The sequence below is a fragment of the Rhinatrema bivittatum genome, chromosome 5 (assembly GCF_901001135.1).
Source record: "Rhinatrema bivittatum chromosome 5, aRhiBiv1.1, whole genome shotgun sequence".
Lineage (NCBI taxonomy): Eukaryota > Metazoa > Chordata > Amphibia > Gymnophiona > Rhinatrematidae > Rhinatrema > Rhinatrema bivittatum.
In genome coordinates, this window is record NC_042619.1 from 221,572,428 (window position 1) to 221,596,641 (window position 24,214).

The 24,214-nt window shown below is 45.3% G+C and overlaps 1 protein-coding gene across 1 annotated transcript in view; it reads left to right on the forward strand.

Moving 5' to 3' along the window:
* NHS (NHS actin remodeling regulator) overlaps positions 1–24,214 on the forward strand; it is a 337,410-nt gene that overhangs the window by 103,562 nt on the left and 209,634 nt on the right. The gene's annotated exons all lie outside the window — the stretch shown is intronic.

The window sequence follows — 24,214 nt, forward strand, 5'->3', positions numbered from 1 at the left end:
AAATTATAGATTACAATCAACTATGATAGCACCCGAGTTAACTTATACTTGAGGTTGTTGACCTAGATTATGTATTTGCTGTTGTGTTGACCTAGAATATGAATGGTGACCAGTATGTGAATGTTGACCAAGAATATGAATGATGATTTCGTAAACCACTGTGATCTTCTTTTGGAACGACGGTATATAAAACACCTAAATAAATATTTGTAAAGGCAGGCTAAAAATCCAAATGATTATTATCTTAGCCTAATTATAAAATCTGGAATGACTGAACTGATGTAGTAGTAACCTAAAAATATTCTAAAAAAAAATAAGGTGCATGCATTATTTTTATTTTGTAAAAAAACAACTCCTAAAACATGGTCTCCTTGGTGTACTGTTCTTTTTTTCTATGGGCAAATGCCAGGCACTCTCATGGCACAAACCAGCCAACTTCTCTTGGGACTGATGTGTTGCTCTGACTTGTTCTGTTGCGCCATGAGAGTGCCTGGCATTATTTCCGCCATGCAGTTGTTTGGGGTTAAAGTGGAGCGTGAGGTAGCAGCACATATTGTATACTGAAAATGCCAATTTAAACCATGAAATCGGAGTACAAAATCTTCAGCTGTGGCATAGCTTACAGCTCACTCTGGAAAGATGCTGTGGTACTTACAAATTTAAAGCTAAAGGTATTTAAAAATTATTGAATGCAGGTTAATAGGCGAGTTGTGAGTTGGCGCACAAGGGTAAGCTCATTCCTTTACGAGGGATGCTGCGGGCGAGACGAGGCCTGAAACAAGAGTGCAGGGCAGCATGGGATCAGGGCCGGTGCAAGGGTATTGGGCGCCCTAGGCGACCCTTGCGCTGCCCCCGGTCGCGCCCCCCCCTACCTGTTTCGGCGCCGACTGTGTGCTTCTCAGGGCCGCGAGCAGCAGATATATTTTTGTCCTTCAGTCGTTAATCTATTTTGTTTTCATTCTTTTCATGATATCCTATGCTTGGCACTCCTGATTCTATTTTTACCCTTAAATGGGCATCTCTTACTCCAGCTGCCTTGATGTGTGTATTCAATGGGGATGTGCAGGCCAAAGGTTTTCGTTTTGGTTCGTTTTGTCCTTTTTTTTGGTTCTTTTATTTTTGGCAACTTGTTCATGTAGTTTGCTAGTTGTGTGCACAATGTAACAGCTTGAGCACAGAAATTGCCAAATTGGGCATACAGCTACCGAATTGCACGTACACATTGCAATAAAGAATGAAAAAAAAATGTTCTTTCAACTTTGAACCAAATGGGAGGTGCCTCTTTCTGTTTGAAACAAACTGAAAATTTACTCATTCATCACATTTTACATATTCTTTTCAAATAAGTGCACATAGGAACTTGTAGTAATAGGAACATACTACAGGAGATTAAATCTTTCCTTTGGTTTACTTGTTCTTCATTATTTTGCATTGCTTGTAGATTTATTTTTTTTTAGAGGACCAATCCAACCTACCTGACTCGGAAAACCATTTAATTAGAAATGTTCCCCAGGTGAAACTAGCGCTCAAATGTAGTGCTGCATACTCGCCAAAGAGCTGCATGCTATAGCAGTGGCTCCCTGCTAAACTCTTGCAGGAGGAGGGGGAAGGACACTGGTCTGCCAGGCGCATGGTGCAGGAGCAAGGATTCTGGCCTTGGTAAAATCATTTTTCATTTTAATAGTGTTTCCTCCTCTAGAGGGTATGGGGCACTGAATTATAGCACCTCCAAGTTGGGGGGCAGTGTTTCAACCCTGCTAGCTACCAGCTAAGCTGAAATGCTCCTTTTAAATCTTCACAGTTGAACACCTGAAGACTTGGAGTTGTATAGGACATACGTAGCCTTTTTATTATGATAATGATAAAAGTTTTTTGAAGTGCTCGCTTCTGTTCCTCAACTCATTTGAGTTACTGCTTATAAACTAGCTTGCAGTGTTGGGTTTAGGATAATATGGTATGTGCTGATGCAACAGTAAGCAAAGGTGCAGTGCCTACCAGTGGATTCCTAGGTACTCACGCTCTTTACACTTGTCAAGACAGAAAGATCATATCTCCCCACTGAAGGATCTGGCAATGGACTTTAAAGGCCATTATAGAAGAGCTAGCAGTTTGGTCCAGAGCGAAAGACACAACATGGAAACTGAGTTGGTTAATGGGTAGGGTAGGCCAATTTACTGAGAAACTGGGAGTCAGAAGGGAATAAGGGGACTGAAGGATATCCTAGAGCACACACATCTCCTCTCTCAGTGACAATTGATTTCAGGGGCACTGTGGGATTTGATCTTGTTTATCTTCTTCAACCATGGATCAGGACAGGATCTCATTTTTAGTGCATTAGGGACTGTTAAGTGAAACCCAGTCTGGTGGGCGATCAAGAACTATCACACACAGTTCGCCCTGGGAATGTGCTAAGCCCTGCTTGATGGTTTTAGCAACAAAAATTGGAAGAAGGATCCATCTGAAGAAAATAGGATAAAGCATAAGCATTGTCAAGTTAAGTGTAAAACATTGATAAGACAGGCGGAGAGAATTTGAATTGAAGTTGGCCATAGAGGCAAAAACTCATAATAAAAACGTTTTTAAATATATCCGAAGCAAGAAACCTGTGAGGGAGTCGGTTGGACCATTAGATGACAGAGGGGTTAAGGGGGCTCTTAGGGAAGATAAGGCCATTGCAGAAAGACTAAATGAATTATTTGCTTCCATGTTTACTAATGAGGATGTTGGGGAGATACCAGTTCCGGAGATGGTTTTCAGGAGTGATGAGACAGACGAACTGAACGAAATCACTGTGAACCTGGAAGATGTAGTAGGCCAGATTGACAAACTAAAGAGTAGCAAATTACCTGGACTGGATGGTATGCATCCTAGGGTACTGAAGGAACTCAAAAAATGAAATTTCTGATCTATTAGTTAAAATTTGTAACCTATCATCCATTGTACCTGAAGACTAGAGGGTGGCCAATGTAACCCCAATATTTAAAAAAGGCTCCAGGAGCAATCCGGGTAACTATAGACCAGTGAGCCTGACTTCAGTGCCGGGAAAAATAGTGGAAACTATTCTCAAGATCAAAATCGTAGAGCATATAGAAAGACATGGTTTAATGGAACACAGTCAACATGGATTTACCCACGGGAAGTCTTGCCTAACAAATCTGCTTCATTTTTTTGAAGGGGTTAATAAACATGTGGATAAAGGTGAACTGGTAGATGTAGTGTATTTGGATTGTCAGAAGGCAGTTAGTGTAGCTGGGTTCAAAAAAGGTTTGGATAAGTTCTTAAAGGAGAAGTCCATTAACAGTTATTATTCAAATTTGCTTAGGGAATAGCCACTGCTATTAATTGCATCAGTGGCATGGGATCTTCTTAGTGTTTGGGTAATTGCCAGGTTCTTGTGGCCTGGTTTGGCCTCTGTTGGAAATAGGATGCTGGGCTTGATGGACCCTTGGTCTGACCCAGCATGGCAATTTCTTATGTTCTTATGTTCTTAACACAAGCATTGAAAACTCAGGGAAAGGTCACAGAAAGGCCAACATTATTCAGGCTTAATATGAATTTAAAGGTGAAGCAGGACCGACGAAGCATTGGCCTACCATAGTGAAACCAGGGATGGTAATTTTGAAACAGCCGCACGGATGCACATGTATGCACATAAGCCAGCTCGTATCACAGGATGGGGCCATATTATAACAGACATGCGTATATGTGCACATGGTATAAAGTAGTCTGTACATATGTACATGTGCACACAATTTTTTATGGATACGCACCTGTGCTCGGAAATGCTGCCTCTACCGTGTAAGTGGGGGGATTTTAGTAGACATGTGAGCCGACACAATTACTAGTTTCTCTAGTTCGTTCTCAGTTTGCCCAGGTAAAGGATAGGACTTCCTAATTAATTAGCTTCCCTTTCATCCTGTTAGCCCCTACCCTTAAAACCCTGCTGACTAGCCTATTTTTTTTATTTTAGGAGTTACACGCTATCCATAGCAGAAGTAAAATTGTGCGGTAGGGGACCCCAGCATACATTTGTGCGTGTTAGTATTTACACGCTAGTTTCATTCATAATTCCTGGAATGTCCGTGCCATGCCCCTTTTTCAGCAAAAAATTATGTGCAGGTACCAAGCGATACACGCATACGGTGCGCACCGGCCCAGCTTCTGCGTGTATCTCCTGGCCTTGGCATGTGCCGGGCTTTTCAAATTCACCCCACAGTTCATTAGTGACTAGAGAGGTTTGGGATGTTTTTGTGGCAGAGCCCAGTCTTACATTCCAGTTGAGGAACAGACAATAAGAACGACTTTTTCCTTAACACTCAAGCCCAGATTCTAAAAAAGCTGTTAACTTGAGATTAGAGGGGATCAGATGATTTATCTTACGAGGTAGAAAATAGACTTTATCAATAGTAGGAAAACGTCTGGGGAAATGTTTAAAACCTCCTGAAAGTATCTACAAAGCGTTAGCTGCAGTATTTCATCCATAACTTGAGGAAAATTTAGCAAACTGAGGTTTAAATGTCTGTCTATTTTCGATAAGTTCTACTCTTCGATAAATTCTACTCTTCTGGAATATTCCCACATTCCTGGATAAGTGAAACTTGAACAGATTTTTTTAGATTTCACTTCGTCCTGTAGAGCAGAAACTTTTCCAGCAACAAACTGGTGCTGAGAGTCATAGTTGACAGTCAGACCTTCCAATTTATTGGCAATAGTGTCAGCTTTCAAAGAGCACTGTGAAAATGTCCCAAAGAGCCTTTAAAGTCACAACCTCTGGTTTAGGAGGTAATATGGTGATGCAACTAGAAACAGAACTTAGAATAAGTTGAGAGCCCCCAACACACACAGGAGATGATATCAAATCAGCAGTAACCATCACAGCCAACTCCAAAGATAGATGCACAATTTCGGCGCCAAGTTTCCTCTATCTTCTGCTTCCTCGACGTCATCTGTCAGGGACATGGGTGCTTCAGGAATAGAGCTGCACAAAGCCGGAGTGAGGCGGTCATTTAGGGAGCTGAGGAAAACCTCTTCTACAATCAATTCTGTCGCTCCTCCGCCGGGACTGGCAACACAGAGTACCCCCTCCAAGTTAACAGGAGCCACAAAGTTGTCAATAAGACGCTGTCCCAGCAAAGGAGAAGACTCGGATCTGTAAGTCCTGACCTTCCTCTTATGTTTAGGTGCATAGTGGTAAAGTAAGAAACCTGCAAAGCAACAATTCAGATAAGTCACGGGAGAGCACTCTTACGCCCGTCGGTCGCAACCACTAATGCTCACCTCTTTCTTTGCTGCCTTGACATCATTGGGGAGAGTGGCTGCCTCCGCCAGCTACCACCAACCCTCCTGGCATTCCCGGGACAGCGTGGGTGCTGCTGAACGCCATCGTGCCTCCGAGATCACTTAGGCGCGTGCGCGCGCACAGGCCAGTCTTAAGCACATCAGGGCGGGAACCTCGGGGGTGTCCCCTCCGGATGACGTCTTCACTCTGCTGTACTTAAGCTGACTGGCCCTGTCTATTGACGAGTTAGGAAGGAGTTCCCTCGTTGCTGAATCCGCTTCACTCTTACGGACTTCCTGTTCCAGTTCCTGCACTTCAGCGTGAGAAGCTCTGGGTACCCGCTCCGCTGGGGCCCTTCCTCGTCTCTAGCTATCCGCTCCTCGGAGGGCCTTCTGCCTTGGACTGCTGTCTGTTCCCGTTCCTCGGGACCTCTCCTGGAACTTCCACTCTGTGAGTACCTTATCTTCATGGACCTCTACTGTACCAGCTTTATTGTGGGATCCTCTCCGATGTACCCCGTGCCTCGGGCCATCTTCGCTACGGAGTAACTGCTTCGGTGTACCCCGCTCTGCAGTCCATTACCGGATCTCCACGTCTGAGGTATACCCTCTGGGTATACCCCTTGCACAGACGTTATTTTTCTCCTACACCTCCCACTCCGTGGGCTGTGCCTTTCTACCTCTCTAATAAAGACTCTATTCCACAGCTGTGTCTGACGTCCGCTGAGACTGTGCCTTCCAATGGTGAGGCTCACAGGGCTCCTCCCTGTGGGTGGTACCATCTCTCACCTCGGCCCAGGGCCCACACACCTACAAGTCATAACGAGCATTTACAGTGTGGAGCGTTCATACGGCCATCGAAAGTACATTTTTATATGAATCCTAGATCCAATCTGGAAATTTAATTTTAACCTTCTTGGAACTTTTATAGGGTTCTTTTGTACAATCAATCATATGAAAAATCATATGAAAAATGACCTCAAGCTAGAAAATCCTGAAGTGGGGTTCAGGTCAAGACATAAATCACAAGCCTTTCCCTTGGAAACACAGAGTTCTGGTGGCCATATCATTCCTGAAGAAAACTAGGGAGTTTTAGTAGGTTGTCCCACTTTTCAAGAACCAACAAAAAAAGAAGTTGTACTAATTGTGCTTGTGAGACAGATAACCAGATTCCTTTCTCAAATGTGGGAGTGGATGAAAAAAACAAATCCTACGTCTTGGAAAGTAACACTGTCTGAATTCGATACTGTACATCTCAAATCCCTTTACCAGCATCTATGCACTAATAATAAACTTTTTAGCTTTCTGTATGTGTTAGTGGAGTGGTCAAAGTGTTACTCCTGGGGGAATTCTGCACACAAAAACTTAAAATTCTGCAAACTTTTTATTGGTCAAAAAAAACACAATTTACATGACAGTCTTTAAGTAATTACATTTTAAATTAATACAGAAAAAAGTTATTACTTAGAGATGCAGAATTTGAAATATTTTGAGCAGAATTTCTCTAGAAATTCACTGTAAGAGTGTCCCTTCCACTTGCTCTCCCTACTCCCCTGGCCACTTTGCCCTCTCAGGCCCCAAATTCTGCACCTGCCAGTATCTCTCCCCTCCACCTCTAGGCTCAACCCCTTCCACTCTATCGCCAGTCCCAGAGTTTGACCCCATTATCAGTACTGCCCCTCACACAGGCTCTCTCTCTCTAGTACACATACACACACCCTCATGCAGGCTCCCTCGGTCTCTCGCACACACACATCCCCTCATACAGGGCCCTCTCTCTTGCATACACACCCACACAAGCTCCCTTTCTCTTTCACACAAACATCCTCACACAGGCTACCTATGTCTCTCTCTCATGCACTCCTTCACACAGGCTCTGTCTCACACATACACAATCCCTTCACACAGGCTAGCACCCTCACATACACACGATCCCTTTTTCATACACATGAGCTCCCAATCTCTCACACACATAGACACTCCTTCGCAATCTCCTCATATAGGCTCCCTCTCTCTGGCACCCACACTCAAGCACCCCCCACTCTGCTCTCTCACCTCCCATGCTCTCTCTCACACCCTTCCCTCTCTCACACTGCTCTCCCTGCTCTCTCACCCTCCCCTCTTTCATACCCCTCCCCTCCCTTCTCCTCTCTCTCTCACCCCCTCCCCACACCCCCTCCCCTCTCCTCTCTCCTCTCACACCCCCTCCCCTCTCCCTCTCTTCTTACACACATACATTCACTCTCACCAGGGCCTTCATCTTCATCGCGAGCGGAGCACACTCCGTTTGTGGCACACGGGGGCCTTCATCTTCGCTACAAATGGCGCGCTGGGACCTTCAACTTCGCTCGCTCCATTTGCGGCATGCAGGGGTCTCCTATGCCATTTTCTGCACAGAATTTGGCAATTCTGCACGGGGGGGGGGGGGAGGGGGAATTCTGTGCTAATTCTGCGCTCTGCATTACCACAGAATTCCTCCAGGACTAAAGTGTCTTTAGAGTACACGGTTTTACAGAAAAATAGTCATTTACGGGAAAACTGAACACACAATTTCACATTTTTAATCAAAAAGAAAATGGCTGGGCCTCAGCTGTTTGCAGTGGTGGTGGTCAGAGACCCAGATGTGAAAATGCCCCCCCCCCACCGGTAATTCTCCAGACAACATTTAATAGGCCATCAAGATGGTGCTGTGCAATCTCTTCACTCCAAATCTTTCTCAAACGAAATCAGCAACTCGCTCATCACAACTCTTCAAAAAATCAACTCTTATCAATAACTATGCCGCTGCTCATTCACTCTTCTCAACTCTTCACAACAATTTGACTAACAGGCTGGCTCAAAAAATCTCCAAGGGTGAGCTAATTGACATGATGGTACTCCACGGCACATGAAGTGAGAAGATGAGCATGGTGACTGGCTCCTGTTGCCCATAGCAGGAAATGAGAAGACCTCAGCAGCAACTGTCTACTGTGGCACACACAACTGTGGTGGCCGGCTCCTCCAACACACAGCAGAAGCCAGAGGACTCATTCAGGTACATGGAGAATGAAGGCAAGAGGGGGCCATGGCAGCCTGTTCCTGCAGACACATGAAGAGTGAACATGAGAGAACCGTGGCAGCTGGCTCCCGCCGCTGTTGGTATCTTCTGGCTACCACACGGCTATGTCTCCAAACATTTCACAATCCCACAAACCACAACAATTAATCATGAATGCTTCACAACTCTCAAAAGTACAAATCACTGATTCTTAGGCTAACATCAAATGCGGGGAATTAAAAAATAGCAAACAAGCACTCAATATTACTGCCCAAACAGCCGTTGATCCATTGGGTTGGTATTTCTATTACTTTCCTTGGGGCCTGAAGCCATCCTGACGCTAACATGTGGTGCCCCAGACTAAAGCAATGTATCAGACAGCCCAAAATATGTAATTGGTTCCAGGCGTCTGGGAAATCAAGATTGTGTAACACACCAGAAGAAGGAAACCCCATTGGCAAAAGGAGAAAGAAAAATCGCAATTGGCAGGCAAGAAGAGAGGAACTTTTCCAGCGTTCTTCCCTTTGGGATATTGGTCCTTTCCTTTTGGCTGTAGTCTGAAAAACTGCTGTGTGTTAATAAGTCTAACACAGAGTTTTTTTTGGAAACTCTTCGGTAGTTTTCTTCAGACTGAAAATCTTTCACTATGACATTTCCGTATCTGTGTATAGCATGTTTCTAAATTTCTACATATATTTTGTGTGTTTGTATATAAGATATGTGTGTGTGTATATGTATGTATGTATATATATATATATATATATATATTTAAAATCTACATCAATCTAATCTAATCTATAAAGCTACCCAAAGTTTTCTTCCTAGGAAGCATGCATCTCCATTAGAGCAGATATGTCATGGGAGAAATGGTGCTAGGGCAGGCACACCCCAATGGGTGGTGCCTGATAGGGGCAGTTAAGTGTAATAAAAGTGTAAAACCAAGAGTGCATAAAATGCTGGCCTCTCTCTCCTGGCGTAGTCCAGGTCTCAAGGTTGGAGTCCCTGAGGGAGTGGTGCTTGCTAAGATTCCTGTTGGGAGGAAGCCTATCCCAGGTTTCTTGCTCCTTTGGGAGATAGCCAGATCTATCTGTTCTTGAAGGCATGGAAAGACACCCAGGAGCAGGGCAGAATCTGGAATATCTACAGTAGGGATGTTCATTTCCGTTTCATCTATGTTCGCACACACAATTTTTTGAAGCGTACTGAAATTAGTGTCCACTTAGGGGTGAATTTTCGAAGAGTTCTGTGCATAAAAATTAGCAAAATATGAACGTAAACAGCTTGTACTCGCTCATATACTATTTTATAAGCATCAGCTTATGCGCGTATTTTTGCTTTCACATGCATATCTATACAGAAAAAGGGGACTGCTAAGGGTGTTCTGGGGTGAGGTCAACAGTTCCATGCGTAGGTTCCTATTGTATAAGAGACTTGTGCGAGTATATGTAGCAATTTATTTGCGCAGTTTTACACCCACTAATTATCTTGCGCAGTTGATATCAGACAAGTCACTTGTCAATTATTGGTTGGGTGGGAGGTCTGGGCAAGCTGGGGGGAATTGAGGCTGAAGAACCAGGAGGGTCTTCATGACCTGGAGAAGGACTGGGTGAAATGATGGCGAAATCGGAAAACTGGGAATTTCAGTTACTCACGCAAGTTTTAAAATATGCCAACTTCCGTCTGTATATCAGGGTTTGATGCAAGCAAGTCATATATTTTTCACGTGTAAAATATATAGGTGTGCTTTTCTAAAATGGGTAGGAAAAGTACGTGCGTTCGGTGCATTGCAGGTTTACGCATAAGCCTACATAAGCATATTTTATAATCTGTGTGTACCTGATCCATGAAGGTTATAAAACATTGTAGCAGATCTCCATGCGGCCATGATGCGCCTATATGGGGCCAAACAGAGTTGTTTGAAAGTTATTCTCTTAAATACTTCGTGTGCACTAACATGAAAATGTATTAGTTTGCAAACTGAGTGTAATTTTCAGTGGTCTACGTAACGCTAAAATTTTCAGATTTTGAAAGTGAATTTATATACGCAAGCCTGCTTTGAAAATTAGCTGGTACATACGAAACCAAGCTCTGTATATGCACACATGTTGACCCCTGCTCGTTGGCATGTGGAAATGCCTGCCAAAAGATTTATCCGTCCACTTTCAAAAATCCAAAATATGCGTGTAAACCCCAACTCCGCCCATTCCCACGCCCCCTCCGAACACCTCTTTCTAGTACACTAAAAGTATGTGCAGAATCCGTTCTGTGCATATTTTTGTGCACACGAATCCCTGGCAATTTTTGGAAGCATAAAACTGCATGCACTAGATTGTGAACTGCTTCGGGTCAAACGTTTTTCTTTGAGGGATTTCGTATACAAGTACATTATATCATAACATAAATCCTTGTGTTGAAACATAATTGTGTGCACAAAAATGAAATAAAAAGGAAACAAAAATTGAAAGAACTCGCAGCTGTTTGTTACTATGGCTGAGCACCGTATAGCAAATTTTCCTTTAAGGTAAGAAACATAGAAACAGAAATGACGGCAGAAGAAGACCAAAAGGCCCATCCAGTCTGCCCAGCAAGCTTTAGCACTTTTTTCTTTTTCTCATACTTATCTGTTACTCTTGGCCCTTAGTAACCTTTTGGTTCTATTTCCCTTCCACCCCCACCATTAGGGGCGGATTTTAAAACGAGCGCGAATAGCCTACTTTTGTTTGCGCTCCAGGCGCAAACAAAAGTACGCTGGATTTTAGTAGATAAGCGCGGAGCCGCGCGTATCCGCTAAAATCCTGGATCGGCGCGCGCAAGGCTATCGATTTTGTATAGCCGGCGCGCGCCGAGCCGCGCAGCCTACCCCCGTTCCCTCCAAGGCCGCTCCGAAATCGGAGCGGCCTCGGAGGGAACTTTCCTTTGCTCTCCCCTCACCTTCCCCTCCCTTCCCCTACCTAACCCACCCGCCCGGCCCTGTCTAAACCCCCCCCTTACCTTTGTCGGGGGATTTACGCCTCCCAGAGGGAGGCGTAAATCCCCGCGCGTCAGCGGGCCTCCTGCGCGCCGGGACGCGACCTGGGGGCGGGTCCGGAGGGCGCGGCCACGCCCCCGGGCCGCCCCGGGCCGTAGCCACGCCCCCGGAACGCTCCCGACACGCCCCGAAAACGCCGCGCGGTTCGGGCCCGCCCCCCGACACGCCCCCGACACGCCCCCTCCGAAAACCCCGGGACTTACGTGAGTCCCGGGGCTCTGCGCGCACCGGTAGGCCTATGTAAAATAGGCTTCCCGGCGCGCAGGGCCCTGCTCGCGTAAATCCGCCCGGTTTTGGGCGGATTTACGCGAGCAGGGCTCTGAAAATCCGCCCCTAAATGTAGAGAGCAGTGTTGGAACTGCATCTAAGTGAAATAGCTTAATTAGTTAGGGGTATTAGCCGCTGCAATAAGCAACTCTCTCCTGCTCCGTGCACATCAGCCCTTCACCCCCCATCGAATACAGTCCTTTCAGATTTCCGCACCCCATATGCATGACTCTGCACTTCTTGGCATTGAATCTCAGCTTTATGCCGTGGAAAGATTTATTAATTTATTGTAATACAGAGCCCGACTCCGGCCGAGTTTCGCCAATTAAGGCTACATCAGGGGATGACTTCTGATGGCAAAAGAAACTACATAAGTATATTCTTTTGTAGTAATGTTATCAAGTCAAATTTCAATCTTGATCCTGCTATCTCCACTTCGCGAACTGGCAGCGTATCACGCTCAAAAGTGTGTAGAATTAAGGCAAGAGTAAATCGATGTGTCTATAGTATTTTGCAATATCTCAACCGCAATAGGACAGGTCCTCGTAATGCTTGTTTTTTTTGCCTTGGCTACGTGGGACCACCTTCCGATTTGTTTTATTGAATCTCAGCTGCCATATCTTTGACCACTCTTCCAGCTTCCTTAAATCCCGCCGCATTCTCTCCACTCCTTCCGGCGTGTCCACTCTGTTGCAGATCTTAGTGTCATTCGCAAACAGACAAACCTTACCTTCTATCTCGTCCGCTATGTCGCTCACATAGATATTGAACAGGGCTGAATTGAATTGAATTATTTGAGATGCAGGAAGTTGGCTAAAGCATGGTTTGTTTTTTTTAATCAAATATTTTTAGCGGAGTGATTCTTAAATGATAGGTGGAGCAAATATTTGGGAGTGCCGAGGGAGGAGTTTAATTAGATTGAATTTGGGGATGTGTATATTCAGAAGTTTAGAACATTTCTTGATTTAATGTTAATTTTATTATTTTAATTTGGTTTCAGAATTGTGCCTCGCTTTGGCACCTTTGGGCAGTTAATGAAGTGTTTATAAGTAAATGACTATATCTTCTGCTTGTATAGCCCAAACCTACAGCTGCAGAGGTCCTGTTACCTAAAGGAGAAGGGGCAGCAGGAACTTCCTCAGAGGAGAAATGCCAGAGGAAACACTAGCGGAGAGCCACAAAGTGAAAAGGATTGCATTCTTTTTTTTGTTAGGGAGCTCTTCTCTGTTTGAGCTGAGAAATCAGGTATCAGCAAGTGAATTCCTAAAAGGTGGAAGAATTCCTGGGTAGCCAGCAGAGTTTGTTAAGTGGAGGGGGATCTCCCCTACTTTTGTGACTGTTTGGATCTTTTTGACAGATTGTACCTGAAAGAAACCCGCCCTTTTTTGTCAGGTGATCACCATGTTCCAAGTACGTCAGTAAACTCTTCTTATTTTTGGAGCAACCCAATTTTGTGTGGAAGTGTCATCGTCGTTCGGTTACCAGAGAGCGTCCCTAGCCCCAGTCGCTCTTTGCTGGGGGATCTCCAGGAAGCCCCCTGGTATGGATGGTGGTCCTGCAGCTCCCAGGTATGTCCCCTTGTCCAGTTCGGGTGTGTGGTGGAGAGGTTACAAATATACATTCATTTATACACTCTCGTATGTTTATACAATGTGTGTGATTTTTGTTTATATGTATATAGGCACAGTAATTTTCATAGAAAGTTTATTTCATTTCATTTTGTAGTTCCATGCTTTTGTAGTGACTGGGCTACTTTTGGAAGCTCACTGTAGGCCCTGCTTCCTTTGGGGTGCAGCAATAAATTTCTGCGGCTTGAAGCAACGGGCTTGTGCTGTCCTGCTGAGCACTACTGATTCTCCAGAACTGTAAACCAAAGTCGTCCATTGCAGGGGGGCACACCGGGGCTCCGAATCCTTCTTCATACTGGAAACATTAGAAAAGAAAAATCCTGGCAAAATTCTATCACTAAAAATATACGAAGGGAGAAAATTCGCAAGCCAAGAACCTTCTTCCTACTAGCTTTCCTCCTCTGCCAGCCAAATGCGGATCATGTTTGAATATGTCCTGCTTGACACGGTGTGGGGTCACCTGCTTTCAGCTATGCTTGACAGGGATCCCCCAGGAGTTAAGAAACCTCTGTCCATTAGAGCAGTCCATTAAGCTGGATTAGCATGAATGGCAGGTCCTGTTCTTTATTTGCAAAGCAGGGATCAATGATTTGGGGGGAAGAGGGGGAAAACGTGTCTTGTGTCACAGAGACAAAAGACTTTAGATAAAAAGCGAGCCAAAAAAACATTCAGACGGCATCCTTAACTGGGCTCTTCCCTACACATACAGCAGTGGTGCCCAGCTCTGCTCCTGGAGGAACAGGTCTGGCTTTTAGTATAATCAAATCATTCTTGGACCATGGCTGTTAAGCATGGAATGGCAGCCTATGCAGTAGCAGGCCGATTTTGAAAAGCAGACCGAGCGCCTTGCTTAGGGCGCCAGATTTTGGCTCTTTAAATTAGCAGATTTTAGCCAAATCTAACCAGCTAGACTTTCATCTTAAAATCATCCTATATGTAAGAGACTAAAACTTAGCCACCTAGTATTAGGGTGATCAGCCTTTGGGCTCCTAAGCTTAGTGGGCTATCGCTGATAATCTTTTGCCCAATGCAAAGCTACCTCAAGAGGCCACCAGGCCACTCTGGAACTCATTCCCACCCACCCCCTGGAATTCCCTTCCTGCCGCTTGATTGAAAATGATGCGGTAGCCAACAGCGTCCCCCATCCTTCCTTCCCACTGGAAGATTTGCTGTAGTGAGTCAAGGACATCCCAGAACCACTAGTGCCTACCCAAAGGTTGAGCATGGTGGGCTGAGGGCACCCCCATCTCCTCTCAGCTGCTAGAAACCTCCCATCCTCGAAAAGCACCCCAGCCAAGGGAGGGTGACACAGGCTTGCAGTCCTCCTGAATTGGCATCTAGCATTGCTCATTCTCATTCAGGCAGGCAGGAGAGGAGATCTGAGGAAGGGTCGGGGGGAAGGATCTGGGAGGTCAGATTTAGGGTTATTTTACCATTATTTTATTTTTAATCAGGCAGGTGAGAGAAGGCCATCAAAGGGAGGGGGGTTGGCCGCTTCCCCCACCACTAATGCTTTTATTTCAGCAGGTGGAGGAGGGAAGGATCTGGGGGATGGTGGGAAGGATCTGGGCGGTCAGATTTAGGGTGTTCTGCCAGCACCTAGATTTTGCTGCCCAAGGTAGAATTGACAGTAGGCTCCTCATTTTCTTCCCCTGACCTGACCCCCCATCCTTGTGTGCTGCAGTAGAGATAAGGCTGTAGCAGTGAAGCTCCGGCAATCACGCGGGAACGAAGAAAAGGCAGCCTCTTCCCATCCAATCCTGGATGCCCTTTTCCACCTCTGACCCCTGGCCGTGTGAGAGAGTCGCTGCGGTGGGGCATGGACGGCATGTGGGCACCAGGAAAAGAGTCCCGCCTGCCACTTAATTATATGTAAGTGTGCAATGGAAGTACTGAATGCTTCCATTATGGTGAATGTGTACGCAGAGGTCGGCAGATTACATGTACTTTCCAGTTTCTTTTTGAATATTCAACTTTATTTGCATTTTCTTTCCAAACACATAAAACGGAAGCAGAAGCCTGAACTCAGTTCATCCATAACTAGTGATCTCATATATTTAGGATAATACACGCCACAGTACTCTGCTAAGTCATTTACCAAACTGTTATGCAATGTCCTTGCTCATTTCTATTCATTTATTTTTATTATTAGCGCTGAAGCAGATTAGACTACAAAAGTTGCACAGCACAGCATGATCGTTCTGCTGGGACAGGGCACACAGGGAGGCGTTTTGGGCTGTTTCTTTTTGATTTGCAGGGCGAGCACTGGTAAGAGGGGATCAGCAAATGTAAGTTCTTTGTCCAGCTGATGCCAGTGGGATTACCAGACTCTGGGGGCTTTGTTGGAGGGGGATTGACAGATTTATCGAGAGACAAAGGTGCCAGGGTTGGGAATCCCCGGGGGGAGATAGGAATATGATGGCTGAATTGGTGGAAGTTGATGAGCAGATGGAGCGCTGAGCCAAGGAAACAATGGTAAAGCTGCTCCCAGTGCATTACTGAAAAGGCAGCAGAATGACAGGCCAGGCATGGCTGGCCAGAAGTCTTGCAAAGCCCGTTCCTGGAGACAGAGGCAGAGAGAGAGAGCCTTCTGCTTGTGCTGTAGGCGGCGAAGTGAGCAGTTTAAAGAGGCCTTCGGTCCCCTTGTAGAATTCATGCAGGGGTAATTGAGAGAGAATGGGAGGGGGTAAGGGGGGGGGCAAGGTTCTGCATCTCTGTCACCAACCTCTGGGGTTCACCTCAGTTCAGAGGCAGACGCTGCCCTCCTAACTGCCTGCTGGTTACTGCGGATGAAACGGATCTATTTATCATTGGTACACAGGAGAGTGGTCAATGCGTCTCGGAGGAATGGATGAGGTTATTTGCCAATCTGCTGTCTGGTGAAATGCACCGTTTAATTCTTTGATACTTCACTGCAGGCTCCAGGAGATTTTCCCGCATTACAGCTCTCAAGTCTAGCATATTTTGGGAATCTTATATCCTTGGTTTTTCTATTCAAACCACTCTCCCTACCTCATAGAACTACCATTTACTAATTTGGGACACTGAAAAACTGAACAGGAGAACGTTCTCTGATGGATCAGTATCTGAATTCAAGAACGCATGGGATAAATACAAGGGATCTATAAGGAAGTGATGAGACTTATAATGCTAAATCAATTGGACGGATGGGCAGACTGGATGGGCCATATGGTCTTTTTCTGCTGTCCTGTTTCTGTGATCAGAGCTGAGCGTGAGACATAACGTTTTCCACTTGTCGCCTTCCCGGGACTGTGCTAGCAGCTTGAGTTAGGACCCCAGGAGAAGTGACATTTTGTTCCTTTATTGCAGAGCTCAGTTTTTAAATAGGTTTTGTGGGTGTGTGTGTGTCTGTGTGTCAATGCTTATGGGGGGTAGTTTTAGGTAGTTGGGAACTCAATAATATTGTAATAAAAATAAATTTGTTGTTTGATTAAAGTTTTTGAAGATATAAAAAGAGTTTTTTGAATTTGGTGTTTATATTTGTGTATACAGTATTTGTGCGCAAGGGTATTGGGGCTTCTTTGCATACTTTAATAAATATATATATTTATTTATTTATTTATTTAAGGTTTTTATATACCGGCAATCATGAGAACATATCTTGCTGGTTTACATGAAACGGGAGTGCATTAAATACATCAAACTAGAACTCAGGTGACCGAAAGTACAGTTACAATTAACAAGGGTGGCAGAACTTGGTGAAGAGGAAGAAAAAGGAAAGAATAAATGGTTAAACGATATACAAGTCACATTACAAGTTATGTACAAATGGCATGATTAATGGCTGAATGTTTTGAGGAGTCCTTGGGTTGTGTCCTTGGATTGTGTCATTAAATTGTGTCTTGGAAAGCTTGCTTGAATAACCAAGTCTTAAGTCTTTTCCTAAAAGTTGGGAGGCAAGGTTCCAGTCTGAGATCTGTGGGCAATGAATTCCACAGAAGGGGGCCAGCTGTGGAGGTGGCGCGATCTCTTAGGGTAATGTGTCTAGTCGTTTTTGCAGGGGGAACTTGGAGTGTGCCTCTATAAACATCTCTGGTAGGTCTTGTCGAGTTGTATACTTGGAGAGGAAATTGAAGATCGAGGGAAGTGCATTGATGTATAGTTTTGAAAATGATACATATGGTTTTGTACATGATACGGAAGTATACGGGTAGCCAATGTAGCTCTTTCAGGATGGGAGATATGTGGTCTCTTTTTCTTGTGCCTGTTAGTAGTCGGGCTGCTGAATTTTGCACCATCTGTAATGGTTTGGAATAGGAAGAAGGCAGACCTAGCAATAGGGAGTTGCAATAGTCTAATTTTGAAAAAATGACTGCCTGGATGATCGTTCTGAAGTCTTGAGCATGGAAGAGAGGTCTTATCCTTTCAAGACCTGAGTTTATAGAAGCAGTCTTTGGTTGTTTTGTTGATGTGTGCCTTGAAGTTTAGCCGGTTGTCCAATAACACTCCTAAGTCTCTAACTTGTGCAGTAGGTAGGTTGGTGGGAAGAGTAATGTTAGGTGTATTGTTCTCGGGAGAGATGAGTAGGATTTCTGTCTTGGAGGAATTTAAGATGAGGTGAAGGCTGTTGAGAAGTTGTTTGATTTTTTGGTGGCATGATTCCCAGTAGTCAAGAGTATATATACACACACACACCACAAACATTCCCTCTCTCATTCTCACACATACAGACATACACACATATGCTCTCTCACACGCATACGATCCCTTTCTCTCACACCCATGATCCCTCTCTCTCACACATATATATGCTCGAACACACACACACATGTTGACAAACACACACACATACTCTGTGTCACATACATATTCCCCCTTGCTCCCTCTTACACCATTGTGCATCCTCCCTCACATACAGATGTTCCAGCATACACACGCTGACAAACATGCATACATGCTCCCTCTCTGTCAAACATAACATGCTGAAACACCCCCCCCCCCCACACACACTTGTTCAGTCGCACACTTCTTCTCATTCACACATGCTGAGACACTTACGCACCCTTTCTCACACACATGCTCACACACATACACATATCGGCCCCCTCTTTCACACACACATGCTCACACACATACACATATCGGCCCCCTCTTTCTCACACACCAGAGCCTCTTTTAGCATTCCTGATAGACCCAGGCCCTCCTCTTCTTTACAGGTTGGGAACTGCCTCATGGTCTTTTTTCTTCTGGTCGCCTGGGGGGGTTGGGAACTGCCAGAGGGCCCTGGAACCGTTGGACAGCCTCACAGTCTTTTTTTCTTCTGGCTGCCTGGCTGGGAACTGCTGAGCAGCCCGCGGTCTTGTCCTCACCTCATGGCCTTGCTTTCTTCTAGCTGTCCGGTGGGATGGGAACTGGTAGGGGACACCTGCCTTATCCTCATCTTTGCTGCCCGGTGGTGGGAAATCGCTAGGTGGCTCATGGCCTCTTCCTCATCTTGGCCGTCTGGTAGCTTGGGGCCCGCCGGTGGCCACAGCATTCTCTTCATCTCGCCCCTCACAGCCTTCTCTTGACATAGACTCCCAGTGGCCCCCAAGCTGATGCCTTGTGCATATGCACAGCTTGCCCAGTGGATTAGGCTGGTCTTGGCCCTATTGACTATGCCCAACTATTTTTAAGTTTATCTGGCTAACTTTAGGATTACTCAATAGAATGACCAGAGTTAGCCAGAATAATGGAGTTAGCTGAGTAACTTATCCAGCTAACTTAACTCTGCCCAGGAACAGCCCCAGAATGTCCCTACATTATCCAAGTAAATTTTAGCTGGATAATGAGTTATCTGGCGAAATGTTAGCTGAATACATGACGGAAATATTCAAAAGTTGGCATTTATCCGAGTACCTCACAAATTATCTGGCTAAATGCCACCGAATATGGACCCCTAACTGGCACCACCCACATATAGGGCAGGCAGTTTTCAAAAAGACCATTTCTGCAGGCAGAGCGCTGTTTTACCTGAGAAAATGGCTTTAAAAATGACCTTCCCTATGCTTTTATTTGTGTTCTCCAGAAATTAAATGCGACTGCTAACACCAAGTTATTCCCAAGCTGATTTTGGCGGTGGTAGTGATGGTGGGTGTCTGGAGAAAGGGGCAACACGATAGAGCTGGCCTGGTATTGCTGTGCTCAGCCATCCCTCCTTATACAGAAACTCGCTTATTGGAATTTATTTTTTAGAGCCTAAATTCGATTAGTGGGATGGAGATTCGCTTTTATGGAATTTTGGTGGAAGTAAAAAAAAAAAATGAGCGAAGAACATGAAAAGTAGCAAAAATAGTCCAAAGAGACTCATAAAATAAATAAAAATAGTATTTCTCATTCATTTATTTCCTGTGGGAGGTACTTTTTTATTCTACAGGAACATCCTAGAGATGCCTCCTCCCTGGATGTCCATGGGAACGCATCTCCAGGTTTTTAATGGAAGTCATTGGGGGAAATAGGTTTCGATATATGGAATTTTGATGGAGAGAAAAAATGAAGGGCATCTTTTTTGTATATGGAAGGATTGCTGCTGGTGGCTGAGCATTCGCTTCTGGCCGGTCATAATTTACTGTAGCAGCAAAAGAAGGGTCTGTAAACCACACCCTAGTATCCTGCAATTACCCAGCTTAATTCTGTCATAGTTGTAGTGAAAATCTTCTGTACGTAAGCTGAGTCATGACTTTCCAATTATTTTGTAGCACAAAACATATTATTCCTTTTTTGTGATGGTCCTCGCTTTGTACGCGTGCGCCTGCAGTGCAAGAACCTCCTCGGGCCCTTCAGGTGCAGAAGAAGGAAGAGGGAGGGGCACGACGCGTTGACTTAGTGCTGGTGGCAGAACATCCTTCCCTACCCCAGACCCCAGCAATATCCGTCCCCTGCATTGATAACCCTTATCATTTACAGTTACATAGCAATTACTTGCAACTCTCCTATCCACTCTCTTCACTCAACCAAGGGCGCCTGCTGTTAACATCAGAAAAGGGACTTGCAGGGACATCTCCCTTGATTGCTTCTCGTTTGACAGAATATCTCCTTGGGCTCCTCTGCTAGGGTGCACCTTCATTTTTCCTTCATGTACTGCGTCTGCTGTGGGTTAAAAAAAAAAAAAAGTTCTCCGGACATCCCATAGCACAAGCCCGATGAGATCTGCTGTTTGAGCCCTGCGATCTCGCATGACTTGAATGTCAGAGAGCCCTGAGAAAAGATGCATCGCGCCCTGGCTGAACAGATGGCTTCCATTTCGGATACATCCCTAAGGATGCTGAGACTCACCACAAGTTCTTCCTTGCTTTTTTTTTTCTGCTCCATGGCAAACTTTTTGACATAATGTCCTGGTATTTCTTCACGTAGCAGGCAGTGGTCCTCGCTCTGGGAATGCGGTAGACTTTTTTTTTTCCATAGGGGGACAATTTTCCTGTAGTCCGCATCCCAGCTTAAAGTATGGGCACTGTGGAGGCCCCCCCTGCCTTATTGGTTGGACTGAGGCGGGGATAGTTTTCAGCCCAGCCACCTTACTCGGCTCTCAAACTTGTCCTCCCTGCTGCATTTCTCAGCGATCGGGGCTGGAAGACTCTCTTCATGCTCTTAGGAAGATATGTGTGCTTAGTCCATGGTACCGGGGGAGGGGGAGGGAAAGAAGAGACAGGAAAGAGATCTAAGCATCATAGTGGATAATACTTTAAAATCATCAGCTCAGTGTGCTGCAGCAGTCATAAAAGCAAACAGAATGTTAGGAATTATTAGGAAGGGACTGGTTAATAGAACGGAAAATGTCATAATGCCTCTATATCGCTCCATGGTGAGACCACACCTTGAATACTGTGTACAGTTCTGGTCACCGCATCTCAAAAAAGATATAGTTGTGATGGAGAAGGTACAGAGAAGGGCAACCAAAATGATAAAGGGGATGGAACAGCTCCCCTATGAGGAAAGGCTGAAGAGGTTAGGGCTGTTCAGCTTGGAGAAGAGACGACTGAGGGGGGATATGATAGAGGTCTTTAAGATCATGAGAGGTCTTGAATGAGTAGAGGTGACTCGGTTATTTACACTGTCGAATAATAGAAGGACTAGGGGGCATTCCATGAAGTTAGCAAGTAGCACATTTAAGATTAATCGGAGAAAATTCTTTTTCACTCAATGCACAATAAAGCTCTGGAATTTGTTGCCAGAGGATGTGGTTAGTGCAGTTAGTGTAGCTGTCTTTAGAAAAGGTTTGGATAAGTTCTTGGAGAAGTCCATTAACGGCTATTAATCAAGTTTACTTAGGGAATAGCCACTGCTATTAATTGCATCAGTAACATGGAATAGACTTAGTTTTGGGTACTTGCCAGGTTCTTATGGCCTGGATTGGCCACTGTTGGAAACAGGATGCTGGGCTTGATGGACCCTTGGTCTGACCCAGTATGGCATGTTCTTATGTTCTTAGGGTGGGGGGAATGCTTCCCAGAAGGGCGTCCTCGGAGAATCCTTCCTGCCCTCTGAATGATACGGCCTTCATTTTACTGAAGTAAGGCTAGATGAGCAGCTCCGATAGCAGATAACGCCAAGCTACATTTCCTATTACATGGCTGCTTCTGCCATCAGAATATCATTTCTTCTAGCTACCCTGGAGGAGAGGGGGGGCAGGGGATATGATTGAGACATTCAGATAGATCAAAAGTAAAAACAACACACAAGGCAAGCATTTTTTTTCAGAAGAAAGATTTTGAGAACAAGGAGGTGGCCTCAGGAGTAACACAAGAAAGGGTGATGGATGCTTGGACCAACCTCCTGGTGCAGGCGTTGGGTGAAAATAGTATTGAAATTGTAAAAAACTTGGGACAGGCACTTAGGATCCCTTAGCAATGTATTTATTTAGGGTAATTTTGGAATCGCCTTGTCTATGGACAACTCACGGTGATATATAAACATAGTAAAATAATTCAAAACACTACCAGTGACAAAATTGCGCATTTAGTTAACATCACAATACACCCTCTTAAAATTAAAACATCCGCAGTCTCTCAAGCCACTGTATATGTTTATTTGGAGAATTTATATTACCTACTGGGTAGAAAGCCACAGCCCAGATTTAGTCTGACTTTGCCAGAGCGCCTACATTTACTGAAAAACTTCACCTCTCCCAACCACCTCCCATCATCTGCCACAATCCTTCATCCACTGCTCTCACTAGCCGACATCTGGCCAGGCACGGCAGAAAAAGCAGGCTCCTGGTTCTTTCTGGACTTGTAAGTCATCTGGGAAGCGATCCTCTAGCAGGTCCAGTTGTAGAGAGAGCCCCCATTCTGTGTTCATTCTGGTCTTGTAACCCCTGTCCCTGAGACCCTCCAAAGCTCTTTCTGTGATGGTCGCAGCTGCTGGCCAGGGACACAGTTTAATAATTTATTTATTTTTTTCCTGCAAATAGGGAAGATCCAGTTCATTCAGGGTCCTGAAGGCCAGCACAACCACTTTAGCCTTTGTAAAGAAATTAACAAAGGGGAAACACGGTCCCTTGCCTTCACACATCTGCCACTGCGTTTTGAGACTCAGCTGATGTTGTGGAAGTCCCATGTAAATAACATTAGCATAGTCGAGGTAGCTGAACCCAGTGGCAGTCTATAAATCCAGCACCAGTCGGCCACCCTGTCAAGACACGGATTTGTTTTGGGTCATTTTTTGCCCAGTGGGGCAAAGAATGTGGACATTGTCCATGTACGAGTGGCGGTGAAAGCACTCTTCCTGGAGAATCTCGTACAGTAGTCAAACAGATAGCGTGACACTATAGGTTCTTGGGGCACACTGCATGTAAGTTCCCAGGCTTTGGAATTACAGGAGGGGTCAGCAGTGTTGCAGTAGGCAGGAAAAATGGCAGACCCAATCAGTAGTCCGGTGTTTTGTTTCTTGCTGTGTTTCTGTCTGTGAATGCCCAGTATACACACTCATTCATAGCACTGAGTCAAAATACCCACTCCCCTACAAACACAATCACTTAACTGGTTACAACGTTTGATCCTCCTTCAGCAAGGACCATGCTTAACCTAAAGCAGCAATCTGTCTGAAGAGAGAGCGTAGGGCTGGGTGGTACCTTGTGTGCACGTGGCTATAGCAGCAGTGAGCACATGTGAGCCACGAACCCCCTTCCATTCATGCAGTTGGTTGGGCAACCCCCTCCCCAAGATGGGTTATTTCACAATGCCCTGCTGCTACCTAACTGCAGTACCACAAACGATCAATCAAACTTACTGACCCAGCCCTCAAATTCCTTTCTGGGTAATAACATATCAATACACATAACAATTTCCACACTCCTCCTTACAAGTTCTTAATGTAACCCCATCCTGGTGTGTCCGTCCTGCACGGGTATAGCCAAAAACTCATTTATAGTCTTTTTGGGGGCAGAGACCCTGGCCAGCAGTAGAGACTGCCTCTTTTCTCCCCAAGGTGTGGGTCCTTTTTTGGATGGGGGGAAGTTACCTTCCAAGGCCCCGAGTGCTAAGGGTGTCTCTGGTAGGTCTGTGCGCCCCTGGGAGAGAAGCATCCCATAAGAAAGCTCACACTGTGGGCCCATTGTGCAAAAAACACTCCAGACTCCGAGGTGGTGTCCAAAATCAAAGTTTACTTGCAGATAGTAATAGTGCAGGGGCACAGTTCACTCTGTATAAGCTCCATAGATAAAGCTCACCTGATTACAGTTCCTTCTCTCAATCTGTGCAAGATATTTCCTCACAGGCATCATGGGTATCTCCACCCTCCAGGATGTGGAAAAGTGAAGGCCTTGGGTAAGGAAAGCACCCATTTTAGGTGATAGGGATCCCCTTCAACCCTGGATGAAAACAGATAAAACAGTTTTGGCACGGAGAGTTGAAAACCCTCTTTCTCTCTCTCCCTAAGTGCGAGGACTCTGTGGGGTGTCCTCTGTGTTCTCACTTACGGGCCGATACAGTAAAGTCCGCGGGAGAGCGGGCGAATGCCCGCTCTCCCGGCACACGCACA